The 22,854-nt window shown below is 33.3% G+C and overlaps 1 long non-coding RNA gene across 1 annotated transcript in view; it reads left to right on the top strand.

The window, feature by feature from the left end:
- Positions 1–7,634: 7,634 nt before the first annotated feature.
- LOC140452057 (uncharacterized) overlaps positions 7,635–22,854 on the top strand; it is a 60,131-nt gene continuing 44,911 nt past the window's right edge. The window contains exon 1 of the long non-coding RNA XR_011952125.1: positions 7,635–7,760. This is a non-coding gene — a long non-coding RNA (uncharacterized lncRNA). The remainder of the gene's footprint in view (positions 7,761–22,854) is intronic.

The following is a 22,854-nucleotide window of genomic DNA, read 5'->3' as shown; positions in this document are numbered from 1 at the left end:
TCAGGTTATAGAACTTTTCTGCAAGAAAGACTTTAATGAGTATCAATTGTTTCGCCAAACGTTTTCGCCAAAGAGAATTAATTTCGCTTCTTCAGGGCTGAAAGAGAAGAAATTATAATTAGCTACCATATACTATCTATTAAAAAAACACTGACCGTAACTTAGAATTGTAGAGTTAGGATGTTAAAAAAATGTAACGCACATTTAACTTAGCTAGTAACAACATAGTGGTGTTTTGTTGCTATGTGAAAAAAGTTATCGTTGGAAATGTATGGTAGCTATGAACTTGAAACGTAATTAAAAAGAAAAGAATTAATTCTTTGAGTTGTCGGCAATAATTAATTAAATATAATCAATAATAATCAGCTAATAATAGTAGCTAAGTTTTTTTTTCACATCCTAACTCTACAATTCTAAATTACGGTAAGATCTCCAGTGTTTTTTAAATAGATAATATATGATAGCTAATTATAATTTCTTCTCTTTCAGCCCTGAAGAAGCCAAATTAATTCTTTTTGGCGAAAACGTTCGGCGAAACAATTGATACTCATTAGAGTCTTTCTTGCAGATTTCCCCAATATTTAAGAGTTTACTATTTAACTTATCTGCAAAGATTAAATTTCTTTTCTATATATATATATATATATATATATATATATATATATATATATATATATATATATATATATATATATATAATCTTTGCAGATTAGTTAAATAGTAAACTCTTAAATATTGGGGAAATCTGCAAGAAAGACTCTAATGTGTATCAATTGTTTCGCTGAACGTTTTCGCCAAAGAGAATTAATTTGGCTTCTTCAGGGCTGAAAGAGAATAAATTATAATTAGCTACCATATATTATCTATTAAAACATTATTGATCTTACTGTAACTTAGAATTGTAGAGTTAGAATATTAAAAAACTTTGCTAGTAACATAGTGGTGTTTTTTGTTACTATGTGCAAAAAAAGTTTTTTTTAAGGTTTGAAATGTATGGTAGCTTTGAACTTGACACGTAAAGGCTTACCCAAGGTTAATCGAAAAACCCAATGTAACTACATTTAAAAGGAGGTAATTCTTTGAATTGTCGGCAATAACTAAATTTTTGATTTTTAGATAGTTAAAAGTCAGGTTCTGTTTTAGCCAGAACGCAAGCGCTGACAACTTCATTAGTTCGTATGAATCTTTATGTCGTTAAGGTTCATTGGTAAAAAACGAATGAATTTAAATCCCAGTAAAGGGAAATATTATTTTAATTTTCTTTATTTAATTATATTATATGGTTCATGTATTATTGCATCTTATTGAGATGTATCTAAGAAAAGCAAGGGAATGTTATATATTTTTTGTTAATGAAAATTAATTATAAAGGTATGTTAGTTGTTAATGGATATATCAGTCAAGTTAGTTATCTGTGATATAGTATTGTTCTTGGTATCTGATTTAAGTAACAGGTGGTATATATCGCTTAGATTCTTGATGTCACTCTTAACATTAATGGAGAAGTCGTTAAGGAAAATATAAGACATTTCAATAAACTCTCTTTTAGATTTATTGTTCTCACGGTGGAGAATTGTGGTGTTAGTATAGTCCATGAGATGACCAGTGGAATGGACATGTTTGGCTAATGCACAACGGTCAGGGTGAAGTCGAGAATCACTTTTGTGTAGTGTAATACGTGATTTCAATAATTGAGATGTTTGACCGATGTAGGAATTGAATTGTTGCAAGAGAGACATGGAATGTTATAGACAATATTACTAAGCCTATCTATGGAAGTCTTATCTTTTATCTTAGAATAAAGATTATTAATTGTTAGGGCTGATCTACAAGCCACATTAAGTTTAATGTTGTTATTATTATTGCCAAAGCTATTTTCAACACTTTTCAGAATCCTTGTTAACCCCGGAGTGATATCTCTGAAATATGGTAATGAAAATATTTGTTTATAGGAGTATCCGAGACTGGATTCCCACTTAAGACATCAGGATCAGCATTGTTAGTCGCGAAGGAAGGTGAAATATCTTCGTCATGGATAGTATTAAACAAAATCTTATTAACTAATGGTGTTGGATAAGCGTTTGAAATAAAAAGTTTCTGTAGGATTTGTAGGTTTTTTTGTATGAAATGAAGGATCTGATAGTTTTGTTACTCTATTTTTCATCTGTTTGATTAAGTTGACTTTGGTAGAATTATTATGGTATGAGTTGTAGTTAAGGTATCTACCAGAATGGGTCGGTTTTTGATACCAATCTATTTTGATGTTGTTGGTTTCCCTGATCATCCTTATGTCGAGAAAGGGGACGGACCAATTACCGTCTTCCCTCTCTATAGTGAACTGGATGTAGGGGTCATAACCATTAAAAGTATCTAATAGTTCATCTACCTTGTCATTGGGTATAGCCAAAATGATATCATCAACATATTTTTTAATAAATGGAATATTAAAGGATAGTAAAGGAATGACTGAGTCTAATACATAATCCATAACGTAAGTTGCAATGATAGGAGAAATCTTAGCTCCCGTAGGGGTACCGAAAGTTTGTTGATAGAATTTATCATTAAATGAGAAGTAAGTGTTGTTAAAGAGAAATTCGACGATGCTGATGAATCTGTCGTAAGACATGGAACAACAACCTCTAATACGGTCCCAGTTGATCTCTATTGTTGTCAAACATATTCCTAGATGAACATTGCTGAATAAGGATAAAACGTCAAGGCTAACGAGGACATAATTTGATGGTAGTATGTAGCCATTATATTTATTTACCATCTCAAAAGAATCTTTAATGTAATATTGACTTTCATAATTATATGCATTAGTAAGTATGTCTGTAACAAAAGCTGAGATATTTTCAGTGGGTGTTCCAATGGAAGCTACTATGAGACGAACCGATAGTGTTGGTTTGTGGATTTTTGGCAAAGCATAAAACTTTGCAATGTTCCCATTATATGTTGTTAGTTTTTTCTTTGTGTTACGGTCAATCTCATTGGAAGAGGCTAAGGATGCGATTAATGTATTGCATTTCCTTTGCAGAGAAGAAGTGGGATTGGATGTAAGTGAAACATAAGATCTATCATTATCTATAAGAGAAGAACACAGTTGTAAGTAGTGAGTTCTTTCTAAGATGACTGTAACATTACCTTTGTCTGCTTTTGTCACTAAGAGCTCAGGATTGTATTTAAGAAATTTTTTAGTTTTAGTATATAAGTTACCCCTATGGGAGCTAAGATTTCTCTTATCATTGCAACTTACGTTATGGATTATGTATTAGACTCAGTCATTCCTTTACTATCCTTTAATATTCAATTTATTAAAAAATATGTTGATGATATCATTTTGGCTATACCCAATGACAAGGTAGATGAACTATTAGATACTTTTAATGGTTATGACCCCTACATCCAGTTCACTATAGAGAGGGAAGACGGTAATTGGTCCGTCCCCTTTCTCGACATAAGGATGATCAGGGAAACCAACAACATCAAAATAGATTGGTATCAAAAACCGACCCATTCTGGTAGATACCTTAACTACAACTCATACCATAATAATTCTACCAAAGTCAACTTAATCAAACAGATGAAAAATAGAGTAACAAAACTATCAGATCCTTCATTTCATACAAAAAAACCTACAAATCCTACAGAAACTTTTTATTTCAAACGCTTATCCAACACCATTAGTTAATAAGATTTTGTTTAATACTATCCATGACGAAGATATTTCACCTTCCTTCGCGACTAATAATGCTGATCCTGATGTCTTAAGTGGGAACCCAGTCTCGGATACTCCTATAAACAAATATTTTTCATTACCATATTTCAGAGATATCACTCCGGGGTTAACAAGGATTCTGAAAAGTGTTGAAAATAGCTTTGGCAATAATAATAACAACATTAAACTTAATGTGGCTTGTAGATCAGCCCTAACAATTAATAATCTTTATTCTAAGATAAAAGATAAGACTTCCATAGATAGGCTTAGTAATATTGTCTATAACATTCCATGTCTCTCTTGCAACAATTTCTACATCGGTCAAACATCTCAATTATTGAAATCACGTATTACACTACACAAAAGTGATTCTCGACTTCACCCTGACCGTTGTGCATTAGCCAAACATGTCCATTCCACTAGTCATCTCATGGACTATACTAACACCACAATTCTCCACCGTGAGAACAATAAATCTAAAAGAGAGTTCATTGAAATGTCTTATATTTTCCTTAACGACTTCTCCATTAATGTTAAGAGTGACATTAAGAATCTAAGCGATATATACCACCTGTTACTTAAATCAGATACCAAGAACAATACTATATCACAGATAACTAACTTGACTGATATATCCATTAACAACTAACATACCTTTATAATTAATTTTCATTAACAAAAAATATATAACATTCCCTTGCTTTTCTTAGATACATCTCAATAAGATGCAATAATACATGAACAATATAATATAATTAAATAAAGAAAATTAAAATAATATTTCCCTTTACTGGGATTTAAATTCATTCGTTTTTTACCAATGAACCTTAACGACATAAAGATTCATACGAACTAATGAAGTTGTCAGCGCTTGCGTTCTGGCTAAAACAGAACCTCACTTTTAACTATCTAAAAATCAAAAATTTAGTTATTGCCGACAATTCAAAGAATTACCTCCTTTTAAATGTAGTTACATTGGGTTTTTCGATTAACCTTGGGTAAGCCTTTACGTGTCAAGTTCAAAGCTACCATACATTTCAAACCTTAAAAAAAAACTTTTTTTGCACATAGTAACAAAAAACACCACTATGTTACTAGCAAAGTTTTTTAATATTCTAACTCTACAATTCTAAGTTACGGTAAGATCAATAATGTTTTAATAGGTAATATATGGTAGCTAATTATAATTTATTCTCTTTCAGCCCTGAAGAAGCCAAATTAATTCTCTTTGGCGAAAACGTTCGGCGAAACAATTGATACACATTATAGTCTTTCTTGCAGATTTCCCCAATATTTAAGAGTTTACTATATATATATATATATATATATATATATATATATATATATATATATATATTTAGATTAGATTAGGAGAGGTGGCCTTTCGGCCTATTCCACTGCGACCTTTTCAGATCTATTGTGGTCCTCTAGTCCTAGATAACATTCTCTAGCCTGACCCTTTTTATAAAGTCTAGTAGCTTCGAGACTGTACCTTCCATGTAGCTATTTGCTGGTGGATTTTCTTCTCCTAATGCAAAGAACCGCACATTTGCCAGACTGTCACACTGACATAAAATGTGCTCTGCTGTTTCTTCTTCGAGGTGACAGAATCTGCACAGGTCATCATCTGATAATCCCATTAGCTTCAAGTGCCTATTTAGCTTACAGTGCCCTGTTAGAAGACCTACTATGACCTTGACTGTTTTCCTGTCTTTGCTTATTAGGTCTGCCGTAAATTTTGGCGAATGTTCTGTAATGAACTGTTTCGCCTGTCTTTGTCCTGGTGAATTCCTCCACCATTCCAGATCCTGATTTAGCAACTCCGCAGAAGGGTTCCGGTCCAATGAATGGCAATGATGAGCCTTGTTTGGCCATTTCATCTGCTTTTTCATTGCCCTTATGACCCTCGTGCCCCGGTACCCAGGCTACCGTAACCTTGCTACGGTCTCCTAGTTTATTTAGGGCACACACGCAATCCCATACTAGCTTAGAATTGACCTCTACAGAATTGAGTGCCTTAAGCGCTGCCTGACTATCTGTGAAGATGGCAACTGAACAGAACGTTCTTTCCTGCCTTTCTATTTCTTCCACGCAGTGATGGATTGCAGTTATTTCCGCCTGGAAAACTGTCACATCCTTAGATAGACTTACCGGGAAATCTATCCCTTGATTTGTCCCTACTATGTCGGCTCTTACACCCTCCGATGTTTTTGAGCCATCCGTGTACCAGGTAGCAGCACCTTGTATGGGTACACCTTTATTCCAGTCTTCCCTGCCTGGTATCTTAATTGTGAACTTATTGTTAAAGCTATATCTCGTAACTGTTGCATCGATAGGTTTCCCCATCACAATATCGGCTTTTAGCTCCTCGATTAGCTTTCTGTTGTCAGTACCATGCATCTGGCTTATATGTCGCTGACTATGGATTAATCTGTGCATCACGGATCTGGCTTCGCCCTGTATAAAGATATGAAGTGGTCGTAGATTCAACAGGACTTCCAGCGATGCAGTAGGAGTTGTTTTTAAGGCCCCCGTAATACACAAGCATGCTAGCCTTTGTGTATTACCTAGCAGCCTTATTGCTACCACTTTGCTGCGTCTTTGTCCACCACGTCACCGAACCATAGAGTCATTTTGGGGTTAAATCCCCAATTCTTACCGCACATTCTTCTACATCTGCTCAAGGACATAGTAGCTTTCTGTGTGGTTTTTAGAATGTGAGTATTCCATGTAAGCCTATGATCAAAATATACCCCAAGGTATTTTGTTTCTTTGGCAAATGAAATCTCTGTTCTTCCCAGCACCGGTGGTTTTAGGCCTTGTAGTGCTGTTTTTTTGGTGAAGTTGACAATTTGTGTTTTCTGAGCATTGACTATCAGTCTCTCTTGTTTACACCAGTCGTCAACTATATTTAGGGCTGCTTGCATTCTCTCAGACACTACCTGAGCAAACCTGCCCCTGACAACGATTGCTATATCGTCAGCATATCCTAGACAATAAAAGCCTTCTGTGGACAGATTTCTGAGGAGATCATCTACCAAGGTTGCCCAAAGTAGAGGGAACAGAGCTCCTCCTTGTGGACAGCCTCCACTATATATATATATATATATATATATATATATATATATATATATATATATATATATATATATATATATATATATAGTTTTGAGTTTCTTGATCCGTACTATATTTAATATAAAATTAGTTTTTCTTGGGTTTAGGTTCAATAAATTATATTACATGTGGATCTAGATTTTCTTTTCCATAGAAATCAACGTTTCGGCAGGAAACCCTTGCCTTTGTCAAAATTCTAAAATGTACAAGATTAAGAACAAACAGTTATTGTAAAATATGAAATGTAAAATAATGAAATTCAAACGACTATTGCACTGACAACTACTTCTGTCATGGAACAATAAAACATTGGCGTTTTACACCAAAGTAAACAATTTTTTATTTTTTAACATATCAATAAAAAGGAATGCTTAAATATTTTTTGCTTACTTTATCATTACCAAGACCTAAATGGGCAAGAAGTATTAAGACAGTGATAGCGACTCTAGACAAATAAATAATTTTCTTTTCTAAATGTGAATTTCTGCATTTTACTTAATATTTCCGAAACAGTCAAAGATAGGTATAGGCCAGGGGTCGGCAACCTGCGGCTCGCGAGCCGCATGCGGCTCTTTAGTTCCACACGCAAATATTATTTATTTTACCAAAAAAGTTTTAAAAAGCCTTCTGAATCGATTAACGATGTAGACACCGATCCTCTCAGTCACTTATACCTTATACTCGCTTCCCATCGCACCCATTCAACATGACACGCGACGTCACTATCGTCAAAAAGTACAAACTGCGCCGTGATAAACACGTTCTAAGAAGTCCGTTCGTGTCAGTCAGCAGTCGACGATCACCGCACACAGGAGACGACTACAGATGCGACGAAACTAAGTACTTATAGTCAATCAGTACGCGAGAGAGTGGGACAAACAGTGTTTGGTGTCCAAATAATCAGAGATTTATTTATTTTATTTAGGTAAGTATTTTAATTAAGAAATATCGCTGTTAAATGTATTTTAATAAATTTTATTTCATTATGCCGAGCTTCTCGTATGTATTTAGGTACTTAAGTATACTTTGACATAGTAAATAATTGCAACATTTTTGTCGTCTGCTATTTTGAATACCTTCCTAAATAATAATTTTAAAAATTATTTATTTCATAGCCCAGTTTCTCGTATGTATTTAGGTACTTAAGTATACGTTTACATAGTAAATAATTGCAACATGTCTGCTGTTTTGAATACCTAAATAATAAATTAATAAAAAAATTCTTTATTTCATAGCAATACAATATAAAAAATTTACTCCTATTAAAAATCAAAAATATAATATATTTGAAAAATAAAAAATTTCATTAATATAAAATATATAAAACAATTTAATATATAATCAAAATATTATTTCGAAAATAACACAATTAAACTATTATATAATAAAAAATAAAACAAAAACTTTGCCTGAGTATTATTAAATTTGATATTATCAAATACTACCGGTTTCAATTTTAAAAATCATCATCAGGTATTAATTAATAAATAAATAAATGCTATTTATTTATTATGATGATGGGCAACAACGATTCTTCAAAGCAAATTAAATCATTAAATTCTTACGTTTCACTGCATAATACATCAGGAATTGCTTTGCGCCCAAACATTTCCAGCCGAAATAGTAGCCGAAATAGCATCTTGTCAAAAGCACTCTACCATCGTCAGTTTAAAGAATTCTTAAACGAAATGGAGGCTTAGTATTCCGACCTCCTTCTTCATAATAAAGTGCGATGGCTTTCCAAAGGTAAGGTGTTGACACGTTTTGATTTGTGCTTGAATGAAATAAATACATTCCTAAATGAAAAAGGCATCAATCACCCTGAATTAGGGAACGACAAATGGTTGCAAAAATTTTACTTTATGGTGGATATCACAGCTAAATTAAATGAGCTGAATCTAAAACTGCAAGGAACGGGAAACGCAGCCTATATTTTGGTGGAATATTTGGGTATATTTTTTTGCAGAAGATATTACGAGCGGTAAATTACTTAATTTTCAATTTCTAAAGCAATATCGCGATAAAACCAGTGCAACTGTTGACACGAATTACTTCAGCATGAATAGTAACGAAATTCACGTTGAGCCATTTGGAATTCATACTGAAATTTATCTTTAGAAATGCAATTGATCGATTTAAAAAGTAAAGCTTTGTGGAGTGGAAAATTTACAGAATTGAAAATCAAGTAGGAAGTCCAGAAATAGGTGTACGTAACGCAAAAAAAGTGGACAACTTTGAAAGAAATGCCGCGAATTGAGGGACTTATATCCGACGCATGGAATAGTCTTCCAGATTGTTACAGTGAGGTGAAGAAGTTGGCATTTGGAGTACTAACTATCTTCTGATCGACATATTCTTGCGAGCAAGCGTTCTCTTGCATGAATATAATTAAAAGTAAACTAAGAAGCCAACTAACAAATGAAAATTTAAAGTCATGTTTGAAACTTAAAACAACAAGTTATGAGCCAGATTTATCCACTTTCTACAACCATGCAAAGCCAACGCTCCCATTGAGGTTATTTGATCAACTGTTTGTTATTGAAGTGCAAGTTAGTGTTATAAGTGAATATACTTAGTTGTTTTAATTTTTACTTCAATAAATGAAATGTATAAAAATATATATGTGAAAAACACTATATACCTACATATGAATAAATAGATTAATTTTTTTTATCAAAGAACTTTATTTATGCGAGTACTATTTACAAAAAAAAATTTGTGGCTCTTTAAAATTTTGTAAATTGTAATTTTTGGCTCTTCAGACTCAAAAGGTTGCCGACCACTGGTATAGGACATTGTAGGCTATGTAACATCTGAGGATGTATATATATATATATATATATATATATATATATATATATATGTATATATATATATATATATATATATATATATATATATATATATATATATATATATTATTGTGATATTTAAAGTCTTGGTGCGCCAAGGAATAATTAGCTAATTAATTTTTGATTAATTAAAATTATTTCAATGATGTGATTATGACTCTATCACAATTTTTAATTCTTTTATCTCAGGGTTAAAATTCGTGCTTCAATATCTATGCTATTACATGTGAAAGGTAAGGTCCAGAGAATACCGGAATAATAAAAAACACATATGATCTAACACTATATATTGAAAAAAATTAATGAAATAATTCACACTCAAAAGTTTTCAATAAACAAATCTCATATAAGGATTCTCAAAATTTTGTTCTCCGTACGTGAACAATCAAAATTAATGTTACAAACAATATTAATTGAAAACTCAAAATCCAAACTATTCTAACTCTCCTAATCAAAATATTTATATCCTTTCTAAATTACGTGTAAAAATTGTGTTATCAATAAAAGAAAAAAAAACTGCAGAAACAAAATATCTCTCTCTGATGATGAGTGGTCCAAATCCTTGTTCCTTGTAGACTATATTATCTCCTCTCAACCGCTCCCTATGTAATCAGCAATCGTACAACAGATTGTTGCAAGTATATCGTCTTTAATGATCTCCTTCAAAAGCACAAATCATTCAAATTATGATAGCCTTTCTCCTCTCGATAAACTGAATCTCTCGTTGGCCCGAGTGAAAAATGACTCTTGGAATATCTTCTCTTTACGATAAACTGAATCTCTCGTTGGCCTGAACAGTGACTCTTGGAATATAAGTAGGAAAATATGACTTACAATATTTTGCTGCTCCAGCTTCTGTCAGATACACTAACTCCACAAAAACTCACTAACATTCAACACTACTGCTTGCTACCTCTCAGGAACCGCCAGAGAACAATCACTGTTCTTTCTTGAAGACTTGGAAACCAACTGACTGCTATCTTTTCTCTCTCCTCAATCTCGCTAAACTTTCTCCCACACACTTATCCCACCTTTTTCAATCTCCGCCAATCACAACTCGTCACAATTCCCCCATTTCTTCATTTCGATAACAAACAAATTTTTACCTATAATTATAAATTTCCTAAAACTTATTTACAAATAATATTTTTCTATAAATCTTAAAACTAACAAAAACCTCTTTCTAAAATATCTTCTATTGTCTTTAATCACTGCACTAATGCATTTGTAAAAACCCGTTTCAATTTGTCTTTTGTTTCACTTAAACTTATGCGGGTCACTCAAGTTTAACAAAGAAATGATTGATGTAAAGCTTACATTTTGTTTGGTACAGGTAATTCAAGGATTTAATAACTTTCCTTCTCCGAAATGTTTGTTGGATATTATCCTACTTATCTGAATTATTTTAATGTTTTTGAACTTTGAAATATTTTTAAACAAACCAATATTTTTCTCGATTTTACATATCATAACAAATCCCCGCCATTTGATCTGCCGAAAACTCTTTGTTAAATTTTAAAAATGACAAAAGTTTTCTAGGGTCAAATTATTTCACTATGTTATTAAAATCTATTCATGATATTGATAGATGTCGTGAATGTTAAAAATACCCCGTATATTTCCTGTCTCTATGTGCGCTAATTCATAACTATTTACCCCATTTTCCGTATTGACCCTATATGGACCTTCAAATATCGGCATCAATTTAGCACAAATACCATTTTGTAGATTCGACACCCTCAGTGCCTTCACTAAGACTTTATCTCCTTTCTGGAATTTGATCGGCCTTCTTCTTCGGGTTCTCTCTTGTCTTTGGAGATATTTCTCTCCACTTCGTCTCAATCTTCTTTGAACCAATTCGATCACTTCTTCGTATTGTTTGGGGGCGGTGTCTTCCCACGGTCTTGTAGGCATTGTTCCTTTCATTATATATAAAGGCGTCTCTTTGGTAACCGTATTTGGAGCACAATTCAAATAGGTCTCGATCTCAAACACTTTTCTGTCCCAATGTCGATGATGTTCTTCCGCGGCAATTCGTAGAAATTTTGTGACTTCTTGTATAAAACGCTCCGATGGGTTGCTCTGTGGATGACGGATGCTTATAAATTTTGTATCGATGCCTCTCTCTCTTAATTCCCTTTTAAAACGTTCGTTCCTAAAATATGTCGCATTGTCCAATAAAATATTGTCTGGTCTTCCCACCGTTTCTATAAAATTGTCTATCTTCCTAAGTATTTCAATTCCTTTTGTGGTTCTGCATGCGTACAATTTAACATATTTTGAGAAAAGATCCACCATAACTAATATGTGTTTATTCCTTTGAGTTGTTGGTATCAAATCGCTCAACATATCAATAGCAACAATATCCAGTTTCTTCCGAGCTACGACGTTTTTTGTGACGTTTTCATTTTTAAAGTTCCTACTTTTACACTTTTGGCATGTCACACAATTTCGAGTCACCTCTTTGGCTATTGTATAGTCCTGTCGACAAATGTAGTTCTCCCTGAACATAAGCCACACCTTTCTACTTCCAATATGTCCGTTGTCACAGTGTAACTTTAAAAAAACTTCTTTTGCCATTTGCTCCGTGATTACATAGAGTTCTTTACCATCGACCCTCTTAAAATATAGGTTATTTTCTTGTTCAGCCCTTTGCTTTTCTCTTTCATTCAATTCTTCCTGATTTTCCCTGATTTTGGCCAACGAAAATAAGCCTGCTTCTTCTCTCATTATGTTCATGCCTACGTGGAGAGTTTTGTGATCCTCTTTGCGGAATTGTTCATCTCTCGTCAACGCATCAGCCAAAATATTGTCCGTTCCTTTGATATATTTAAATTCAAAATCATATTCTTGGAGTAAAAGAATGCCCCTATGAATTCTATTATTTACCAACCTAGTTTTCATTATGTGTATCAACGCTGCGTGGTCCGTTTCAATGGTGAATCTTGCCCCAAGTAGGTAAAAACGTAATTTGTTTACACAAAATAACACACTGGCAAACTCTAATTCAGTAACGCTGTATTTTCTCTCATACGTTTTGGTTACACGGGAAACAAAACATATTGGCACCTCTATATCGTCTTGTATCTGTGATAACACCCCTGCAAATTTTTTTATGGAAGCATCGGTCCTGAGAATGAAAGGTTGCTCATATCTTGGGTGGTGCACTCTTACAGCTTTGGAAAACGCTCCTTTTAAATTTTTGAAAGCGATTTCTTGTTCCGTTCCCAATTTCCATCTGACATTTTTCTTAAGTAATGCTATTAGCGGTATTTCTTTTGTACTGAGGTCTGGTATCAGCTTTTTGAAATAGTTTACCATTCCTAAAAATCCCCGCAAAGTTTTTAAATTGGTTGGCCTAGGGTAGTTGTTTATGACTTCAATTCTATCTTCTGCAAGACAAATCCCTTTTGTGTCTAATTTGAATCCTAAATACAATACCTCTTTTTGGAAAAACTGACACTTTTGAATATTTAATTTTAATCCGGCTTGATCAAGTTCTTCGAGAACAGTATGAATATGTCGTAGATGGCTTGTTATATCCGGTGAGAAAATTAATAAATCATCTATGTAATGTACAACAAATTCTCCATGCCTATTTAAAATTGTGTGTAATGCGCGAACCAAAGCAGCGCATGCACTTTGTAGTCCAAATGGTACTACCCTAAATCGGTACACCACTCCGTCGATAGAAAAAGCGGTATAATTTCGACACTTTTCTGCCAAAGGTATTAACCAAAAACTGTGTTTCAAATCGATTTTGGAGAAAATGTGTGATCCTGTGATTCGTCCAAAAATGGCTTCTATGTTCAAAGGCGCTTCGTATTGCGCGATTGTGTGCGAATTAATGTTTCTTGCATCTAAACATAATCGCAAATCACCATTTGATTTTTTTACGCATACTATCGGGTTGATATATGGAGAGTCACATCTTTCGATCACCTTGTCTTTGATCATATTTTCAATTTCCTGTCCGACGCTTTGCCTGTATTTATACGGGATTGGATATGTTTTCGATTTAAAATTTTCTAAGTTTTTAACTTTAAAAGAATGTTCATAATTTTTAGCCACTCGGCTTTCTTCATTAATGAGATCTCCATAATTTTCTAAAATCTTCTCTATTTCCTTCTCCATGTTTTCTCCACATATTATTTTTCTTTCATCCTCAGTTTGTTCACATGTGTTCACTGTCCGTATAACTTCTTCACAAAATTCTGGATTCTCGTCCATAATTGCCATTTCTTCTCTGTCCTCTTCCGTTATTTCTTCTTCTATTTTTTTTTTCTTTAATTTCTATCTGGTATTCCGAGCACCATGTTTCGGCTCCATCCATTTTTCTGCTTATAACTTCCTTTTTTTCCTGCTTTCTTTTCGAACTCTTCTTCTTTTTTTTTAGTCTCTTTTCCTCTTCGGATTGATTTTTTTCTTGAGCTTTCGATTTATCCTCTACCGTCATATTGATTTCTTTATGTTTTTCTTGTCCATTTATCCTTTTAGAAAATTTTCTCCTATCTGTTTCCTTTTCTTCTTCTATGTTGTCTGGTTCTGCTCTGATTTCCAGTTGATTTTCCGAAAAATTGATGGTGATATGTTTTTCACTCAATTCATCAATTCCCGCTATCATATCATGATTTAGATCTTCGATCACCACACATTGCATAATATAGAATTGGTCTCCCACTCTGATCCGTACTCCTAAACCTTCGTTTACTGTCGTCAATTTTTTATTATTTGCACCCACTAAAGCAACCCTCGGAATCTTATACACAAATCTGTCCATATTTAATTCTCTTACTAGTTTTTTATTGATTAACGAAATTTCCGATCCAGAATCAATCAGAATTTTAATCGCTTTATGTTTTATAAATGCATCTAAAAAAATTAGACTGGAATTAGAATTTTGTTTTTCGTTTCCCGCCAACTGTATAAACTCTCTCGGGTGACAAAATATACCGGAGAGTTTTTTACTTTTGTTTAGTGGATGCCTTATTGAAAATCCTGTCTGGATTCATTGAATACTTCTTCTTCCTCCTTTTCTATTGCCACATGATTCATCTCTCTTCTGTTTTGTCGTTGGAATCTCTGATTATTTCTATCGTCCCTTTGTTCGTTCGTATTCCTATTCGGAGGATTTTGTGCATCTCTATTCCTGTTGTGACTTTCATTTGTTCTATTTTGTGTATCATTCCGGTTATCGTAATTTTGTTGTCTATTGTAATTATTGTAATTTCTCGGCCTATATTCGTTTGTTGATCTGGGATGTCGGTTTCTCTGGTCATAATTTGATGAATATCTTCTTTCCGCTCCATTATATTGGTCATGTTGTCTTCTATTTCTCATTTCTTTTCTTTTCGCTTCTTTTAATTGAAGGAATTGGCACAAACTATCAATATCTTGATAGTTTCTCAAAATCACGTGATCTTCCAACGTTTCCTCAAAATGTCTGCTGATCATTTCTACCAGCTGTTCGGTAGAATATTTGTATTCTAGATATTTTGAATTGTTATATATCTGCAAAGCATATCTTTCTTCAGATATTCCCATTTTTTCGTGATATTTTCCATTCTGTAGCTCTTGGTTGATTTCTCTCTGTTTATTTTTCCCCCAGAAATAGTTGAGAAGTTTATTTTTAAAATCTGTCCAATTTTCAAACTCATCTTCCTTGCTTTCATACCATAACGCTGCTCCTTCTTTCAAATGGTTTCTAATTGTTTCTTTGCAATCGTCAAAATATCTAATATGTTGTAATTTGGTTTTCAAATTTTTAACAAACGGTACTGGGTGTGTTTTCCGAATATCCCCGCCAAATTGTATTTTCGACTCGCTTGTTCCATGGATGATAACTTCTTTTCTCTCTACCCCTCTTAGTTCAATTTCTGCCATTTGTTTTTCATTTTGCTTTAATCTTCTTTCTATTTCCTTCCTGTCTTCTTGTAGCGCCATTTCAAATTTTTCTTCTAACTGTTCTAATTCTTTTTTCTGTACAGTCTTAATATCTTTCATTTTAGTTTCTATTTCTTCTCTCTGCATCTCTAGTTTCCTCTCTGTTTCTTCTCTGACTTTTTCTAAACAGACTTTTACCTCATTTTCATATTTGTCAAAACGCTTTTCCATTTTTCTATCATTTTCTTCTAATTTTTGTTCTATTGTTTGTTTTGTTTCTGCCATTGTTTGTGACTGGAGTTGCATTAGTTGTAATATTTTATCTATTCCTGATAGTTCTTTTCTTTCCTCAACTATTGTCACATTTCCTTCATTATCCGATACTTCTTCCAAAATTGTTTCATCTTCTCTGTTGTCCTCCTTCCTTTCCTGCATTTTACTTTGTCTCCTTGTGACAGACATGTTGTTACTTTTTGTTATTGTTTTTGTCCCCGCCAAATGTGAAATTTTACAACACTCTATATTTTTCAGAACACGACAGTATTTCTCCCCAAATGTATTAAATTTTCACGACAAATATCAAATATGCAATCAGTAAAATTCAAATAATTCAAAATAAATATCAAATGTACGATTGGTAAAGAAAATAAAATCAAATAATTCAATAGCAGTAAATATCCACTAACTACGATCAATCAATAAATCAAATTTATATTCCCTGGAAAAATTGTCAAAATATTTTCAAATTCAAATTCCCTCAATGTTATATGTTTTTATCTCTGGATCACCTGTACTTATTCCAGATCTCTTTCTCTTCCTTCAAATGTAAAGCTGCGATATTTTCAAGCCCCACGTTTTGGAAGCCAGTTATTGTGATATTTAAAGTCTTGGTGCGCCAAGGAATAATTAGCTAATTAATTTTTGATTAATTAAAATTATTTCAATGATGTGATTATGACTCTATCACAATTTTTAATTCTTTTATCTCAGGGTTAAAATTCGTGCTTCAATATCTATGCTATTACATGTGAAAGGTAAGGTCCAGAGAATACCGGAATAATAAAAAACACATATGATCTAACACTATATATTGAAAAAAATTAATGAAATAATTCACACTCAAAAGTTTTCAATAAACAAATCTCATATAAGGATTCTCAAAATTTTGTTCTCCGTACGTGAACAATCAAAATTAATGTTACAAACAATATTAATTGAAAACTCAAAATCCAAACTATTCTAACTCTCCTAATCAAAATATTTATATCCTTTCTAAATTACGTGTAAAAATTGTGTTATCAATAAAAGAAAAAAAAACTGCAGAAACAAAATATCTCTCTCTGATGATGAGTGGTCCAAATCCTTGTTCCTTGTAGACTATATTATCTCCTCTCAACCGCTCCCTATGTAATCAGCAATCGTACAACAGATTGTTGCAAGTATATCGTCTTTAATGATCTCCTTCAAAAGCACAAATCATTCAAATTATGATAGCCTTTCTCCTCTCGATAAACTGAATCTCTCGTTGGCCCGAGTGAAAAATGACTCTTGGAATATCTTCTCTTTACGATAAACTGAATCTCTCGTTGGCCTGAACAGTGACTCTTGGAATATAAGTAGGAAAATATGACTTACAATATTTTGCTGCTCCAGCTTCTGTCAGATACACTAACTCCACAAAAACTCACTAACATTCAACACTACTGCTTGCTACCTCTCAGGAACCGCCAGAGAACAATCACTGTTCTTTCTTGAAGACTTGGAAACCAACTGACTGCTATCTTTTCTCTCTCCTCAATCTCGCTAAACTTTCTCCCACACACTTATCCCACCTTTTTCAATCTCCGCCAATCACAACTCGTCACAATTCCCCCATTTCTTCATTTCGATAACAAACAAATTTTTACCTATAATTATAAATTTCCTAAAACTTATTTACAAATAATATTTTTCTATAAATCTTAAAACTAACAAAAACCTCTTTCTAAAATATCTTCTATTGTCTTTAATCACTGCACTAATGCATTTGTAAAAACCCGTTTCAATTTGTCTTTTGTTTCACTTAAACTTATGCGGGTCACTCAAGTTTAACAAAGAAATGATTGATGTAAAGCTTACATTTTGTTTGGTACAGGTAATTCAAGGATTTAATAACTTTCCTTCTCCGAAATGTTTGTTGGATATTATCCTACTTATCTGAATTATTTTAATGTTTTTGAACTTTGAAATATTTTTAAACAAACCAATATTTTTCTCGATTTTACATATCATAACAATATATATATATATATATATATATATATATATATATATATATATATATATATATATATATATATATATATATATATATATATATATAATGCAATATATAATGCAATCCAGTATTTCCGGCATTTTAGTTATTGGCGTGCTGTCAACATGAAGCAATCATAAGTCATATATGTGTAGACTGTAGGAGCGCGTTTAAACATTTTGTGGTTAACTGAAAATTTAGGCGTCAAAATTAAGTTTTTTAACATTTCATCATATGGTAATATAGTCCGCAAAACAAAGAGTGCTGCTATTCGTGATTTAATGTAATAATCTAATACATAGGTTAAAGGTTAAATGCTGTATTTACGTACAAGTATTGAGCGCATTGTCAACTGACGACTCAATTTTTTAGACGTAAGACGTAGACAAGTGTAAAGAAAGCCGTACGGTAAGTTATTAAAAATAAAACAACAATTAGAAATGTCACTTTAATGTTGAACATATCTAAAACCACTCTTCATAGGCACCTGAAAAAATTAAGGTTTAAAACGTACGTCAGAATACGCATCGAGACAAGTCTTCTCAGCAACAGCAGAAGCTGAATTGGAAAAGTATTTTTTAAAGTTATCGGCAATGCATTTCGTCTTAACATATTCTAACGCCGTCACTGTTCCATCAGTATGCTGTAGCCCTAAAAAACCACTTTCCTTCAAACTGGTATGAACATTAGCAAACAGGCAAGTAATTGATGAAAGGCTTTATGAAACGTCATCCTAACTTAGTATTTCTAGGACATCTGCATTCAATCCAGCAAATGTTTTTTTTTGAAAATTATGCAGTGTTTCTAACAAAATATAAATTTTTTAATTTACATTTTATGGAAGTAGTGAAACGAAAAATACTAGTTAATGTGAAAGATGATTTTAAAAGTGTACATGTAGAAAACAAAAACCGAGACAGAAATTCAATTTCATTTGGTCTAGATAGTAGTAAAAAAGAGGTCTATTTTATTGTTGTATAAATCGCGATTGATTCGTTCGTTTTGATTCAATCACTTCAAAGTATTGAACGACCGAATCCCGCTAATTCATAACCGTATGCTGACAAAAATCTATTGATCGACCGTCGACGGCGCCGATCGAGATTGAACCAAAACAAAATCGCACAGCCAATACTCTCATTACTTTCGGTCCTCCCTCACTTGTGACGAGGACCGATATAGGCCATGCGGCTGAATGATTGCGTTCGTTTAAATGATTGAAAACTTAAAATACTATAAGAATTGCGTGCAAGGCAGCGACTTAGCTACAGACCGGGAGTATTGGAGTTGGAAAATATTCTATCGGGCCCAAGCGATTGCTTTCGCTTGTGTTGTTAATAGTTATTAGTTAAAATCATAAAATATCGCAAACTTAAAATTTGTACAATGACAATAAATATTTATATTTGGATGAAGCACATATTTCCATATAAATTTATAATTATTTCTGAGTTACACTAAGAACCTAAAAACAAAAACATAATAAATTCTAGCTTCTCGAATATTTCTTCTAGAATCTAAGCTAAGCCCTACTCGCACTAACATAAACGTATGAAGGACAATGAAGGTGAATACAGATATATGAAATACGGTAAGCAATACTACCGGTTTTCAGTCGATTCAGCTCAATCAATCGGTTACTTATTTGTTTTAAACGCCAACGAAAAGTATTGAAACAAATTAACGATTGAAATGATTCGATCGTTTGCAAAGTCGATCACTGATTGATTCGGTTCTTGTAAAATGAACGATTGACAACACTATCTATTGCAAAATCTAAACTTCCGAAGACTAGGTCCCTTTGGGCCTAGTCCATACGATAGGGATGATACAATGGACCCGTCTTCGGAGTTCTTAGTATTTGAAGGTCTCATAAATGAGCCCTACCCGATCTACTATAACCATCCATACCAAGATCTAAACTTCCAAATAGGAAACTTACTTCTTCATCAAGTGATTCAGATGCCTCATTGGAAATGAAAAATTTATCAGATTCAGACATCGACATGACCGATGTCTGAATCTGTCCTAAACGATGAACGACTGAGCGGTTTAAGTCTGCTCTGTCGAACAAGTGCAAATTAATTTCTTGTCACTTATTGAACTTAAACTTTTGACAAAAACATAAATTCCTATTGTGTGTAATAAATGACATAAAAAATTTAAAAATAATATATAGAAAATAATTAGTTTATTATAAGATATAAAATATTTTGAGCAAATATTTCAATCGATAAATACATTACTTCGGTACTTACATCCATTGAAGGATATTTTGCCGCCATCTCGAAAGGTGTAGTTTGTGGAGAAGATTTAAAGGATTTTTATATGGATGGCAAGGACGGAAGAGGACCTAAAAAAAATAATACTAGGTTTATTGTGTGTCGATTAATTATATAGATGAAGCAGAAATTAGGAAATTGTTCTAATTAATACAGCTTTAAACTGATTAAAAAATTTAGTAACATGATAATGGTATTATTCAAAATAAAAAAAAATATATTTCACTATTTGGTTGAATTTCCTGGCCAAATACGATTTGGCAGGATAAACTAAACTAATTTGGATAAACTAAATAACATGTCCTTTATTTTATAAGCATGTGTATATGTGTATGTATATAATATACATACAGTAGAATCTCCCTAACCCGGCACTTCAATAAACCAACATATCCATTAAACCGGCACCCTCCATCCGTGAGCCTCCCTCGGCCATTCCTACATTTTGAATGAACATTTTGAATGAACATTTTAAATAACTTACTTATATAGTGCAAATTGGCAAAATAATATTAAGTTGGGCGTGCTACTATACACAATAACAAAAAACAAAAAATTGTGGACTACGTGAAGCCGGTGGAATCTGGACCAAGACAGCAATAAACCATTAAATAAGACATAAGAAACATTAAAAGTTGGTGAATGTCCAAAAATTGAAGTGAAGAAATTTATGAAAAGTTCCAAATTGCGCATAAAAGCTTTACTCATACTTTACAATGCTCCAGACCAGCCAAACTTAGATATATCACGTGATAAGAACATTCAAACCATCTTCCCATCACCAAACTTATCGAAAAGTGTTATCCAAAAAGTAAAGTCCTTATATAAAAATAAATTCCCCATTCATATTATTTCTGAATATGATATGATAAAATACGGCAATCAAATATCTCACTAAAAACTACTTCCCAAATCAACGTAGCCGTAGAACACTTCACCCGTCCAATTCAGCTAGCTACACGATAATCTACGCTTAACCAATTCCGTCTACGCTTAACCAATTCCGTTCTAAGGACCGGTCACTTCCCGACACAGTGGAAACTAGCGAAAGTTATACTCATCCCCAAGCCTCTGATTGGTGCCATCTCCTATAGACCAGTTAGTCTGTTGTCAATTCCAGGAAAACTACTTAAAAAGCTCTTGCTCCTAAAATTAGAACCCATATTGAAAAATCTCCAGATGATACCAAATCATCAATTCATCAATCGAGTTAGTTCATCAACTAATAAATCGAGTAACAAAAAAAAACAAGTCAAGACCTTGAAGACAAACTGTATTGGTCAGCGGCATTTTTATCACATCAGAAAACCTCTACCTGTTAAACATTTCCTGATTCTCCAATTCTACCTACAAAACAGACAATTCTTCGTGACTCAGTATGAAGAATATTCTAGCGTCCGTCCAATCCAGGTTGGAGTTCCTCCAGGCAGTGTGCTTGGACCCGTCCTGTACCTTTTACTGTCAACTTACCAACGACAGCCATTTTTACATCACATTGAATGTAACTTAATTTGCACTTCGAATGTGCCGTTGGTAAATAGTCAAAACTTGGTGTGAAAGACTTTATTTTGAATTAACACAAAAAAATATAAATAAATACATGAATATATGACGTTTGGCGTCCGTCCCGCTAATGTATATAATATTATGTTTCGCCTCGCACGGCGCAGGATCGCCGGTCTCGTATCTTGTGTATGCTTCAGCGCTGCTATTCCTTTCGTGATTCTTCTTAATCTTCGCATTCAACACATATTATATCTGCAGACACTGCTACGTTGGCGCATCGAAAAAAATGCATGAAATTAACTTAAACAATATGATGGCCTAAACACACATTCCAATCCAATCATCGCTTTACATTGACTCCAGAGAATGTTAAATGATATCCAACAGTGGCTAAAGAAATGGACCATCACGTTACATTCATAAATGCAGAGACAACTGCCCACTAGTAATCCTTAACAATTAGCAACTTCCCCAAAAAGAAGATGCCAAATACCTAGATATGCATTTGGACAAAACATTTACATGGAAAAACATATCTTCACAAAAAGGAAGCAACTGGGACTCACACTCAGCAAAATATACTGGCTCATGGCCTGTATATCAACGTTGTCACTGAAAAATAAGCTTATAATATACAAGATAATCATAAAGCGTGTTTGGAGTTATGGAACACAACTCTGGGGTTCAGTTTCTAAGTCCAACAACGAAATATTAGAAAGATTCCAGTTCAAAGTGTTGCGCATGATTGCCAATGCTCCATGGTACATCCCAAAACTATGCCCTACACTTAGCAGACATCCAAACGTCTTAGTAGTGGAACTAATGACCGATCCATATACCAGACGCTTCGTTAGCGTTAGTAAAAAGGAACATATTAGTAGTCAATTGCAGTGGCGCACCCAGAATTTGTCTTAGGGGGGGGTTTTGAAATTTTTTTATGCTACCTCTATCTGCTATCTATTATCCTGCCTACCAACTAAAACCACCCTCTCTTACTTGTGCGCAGTTGACTGTCGCACGTACCGTACTCTGGTAAAAGTGGGGTGGCCACTGTAAGGCTGACGACATTTTTGGGACACTCTCTTCTCGTATCTAGATCTTATCTATTGTTCTGAAGCTATTTTCTTGTGGGATTGTAAAGTAATCACTATTTTAATGGGAATAAGCCACAATTGAAGGTTAAAATAAGGTTATTGACGT

This window comes from Diabrotica undecimpunctata, chromosome 10 (assembly GCF_040954645.1).
Source record: "Diabrotica undecimpunctata isolate CICGRU chromosome 10, icDiaUnde3, whole genome shotgun sequence".
Taxonomy (NCBI): Eukaryota; Metazoa; Arthropoda; class Insecta; order Coleoptera; family Chrysomelidae; genus Diabrotica; species Diabrotica undecimpunctata.
Note: the sequence above shows the minus strand (reverse complement) of the source record. Positions and strands in the feature narration are given on the sequence as shown.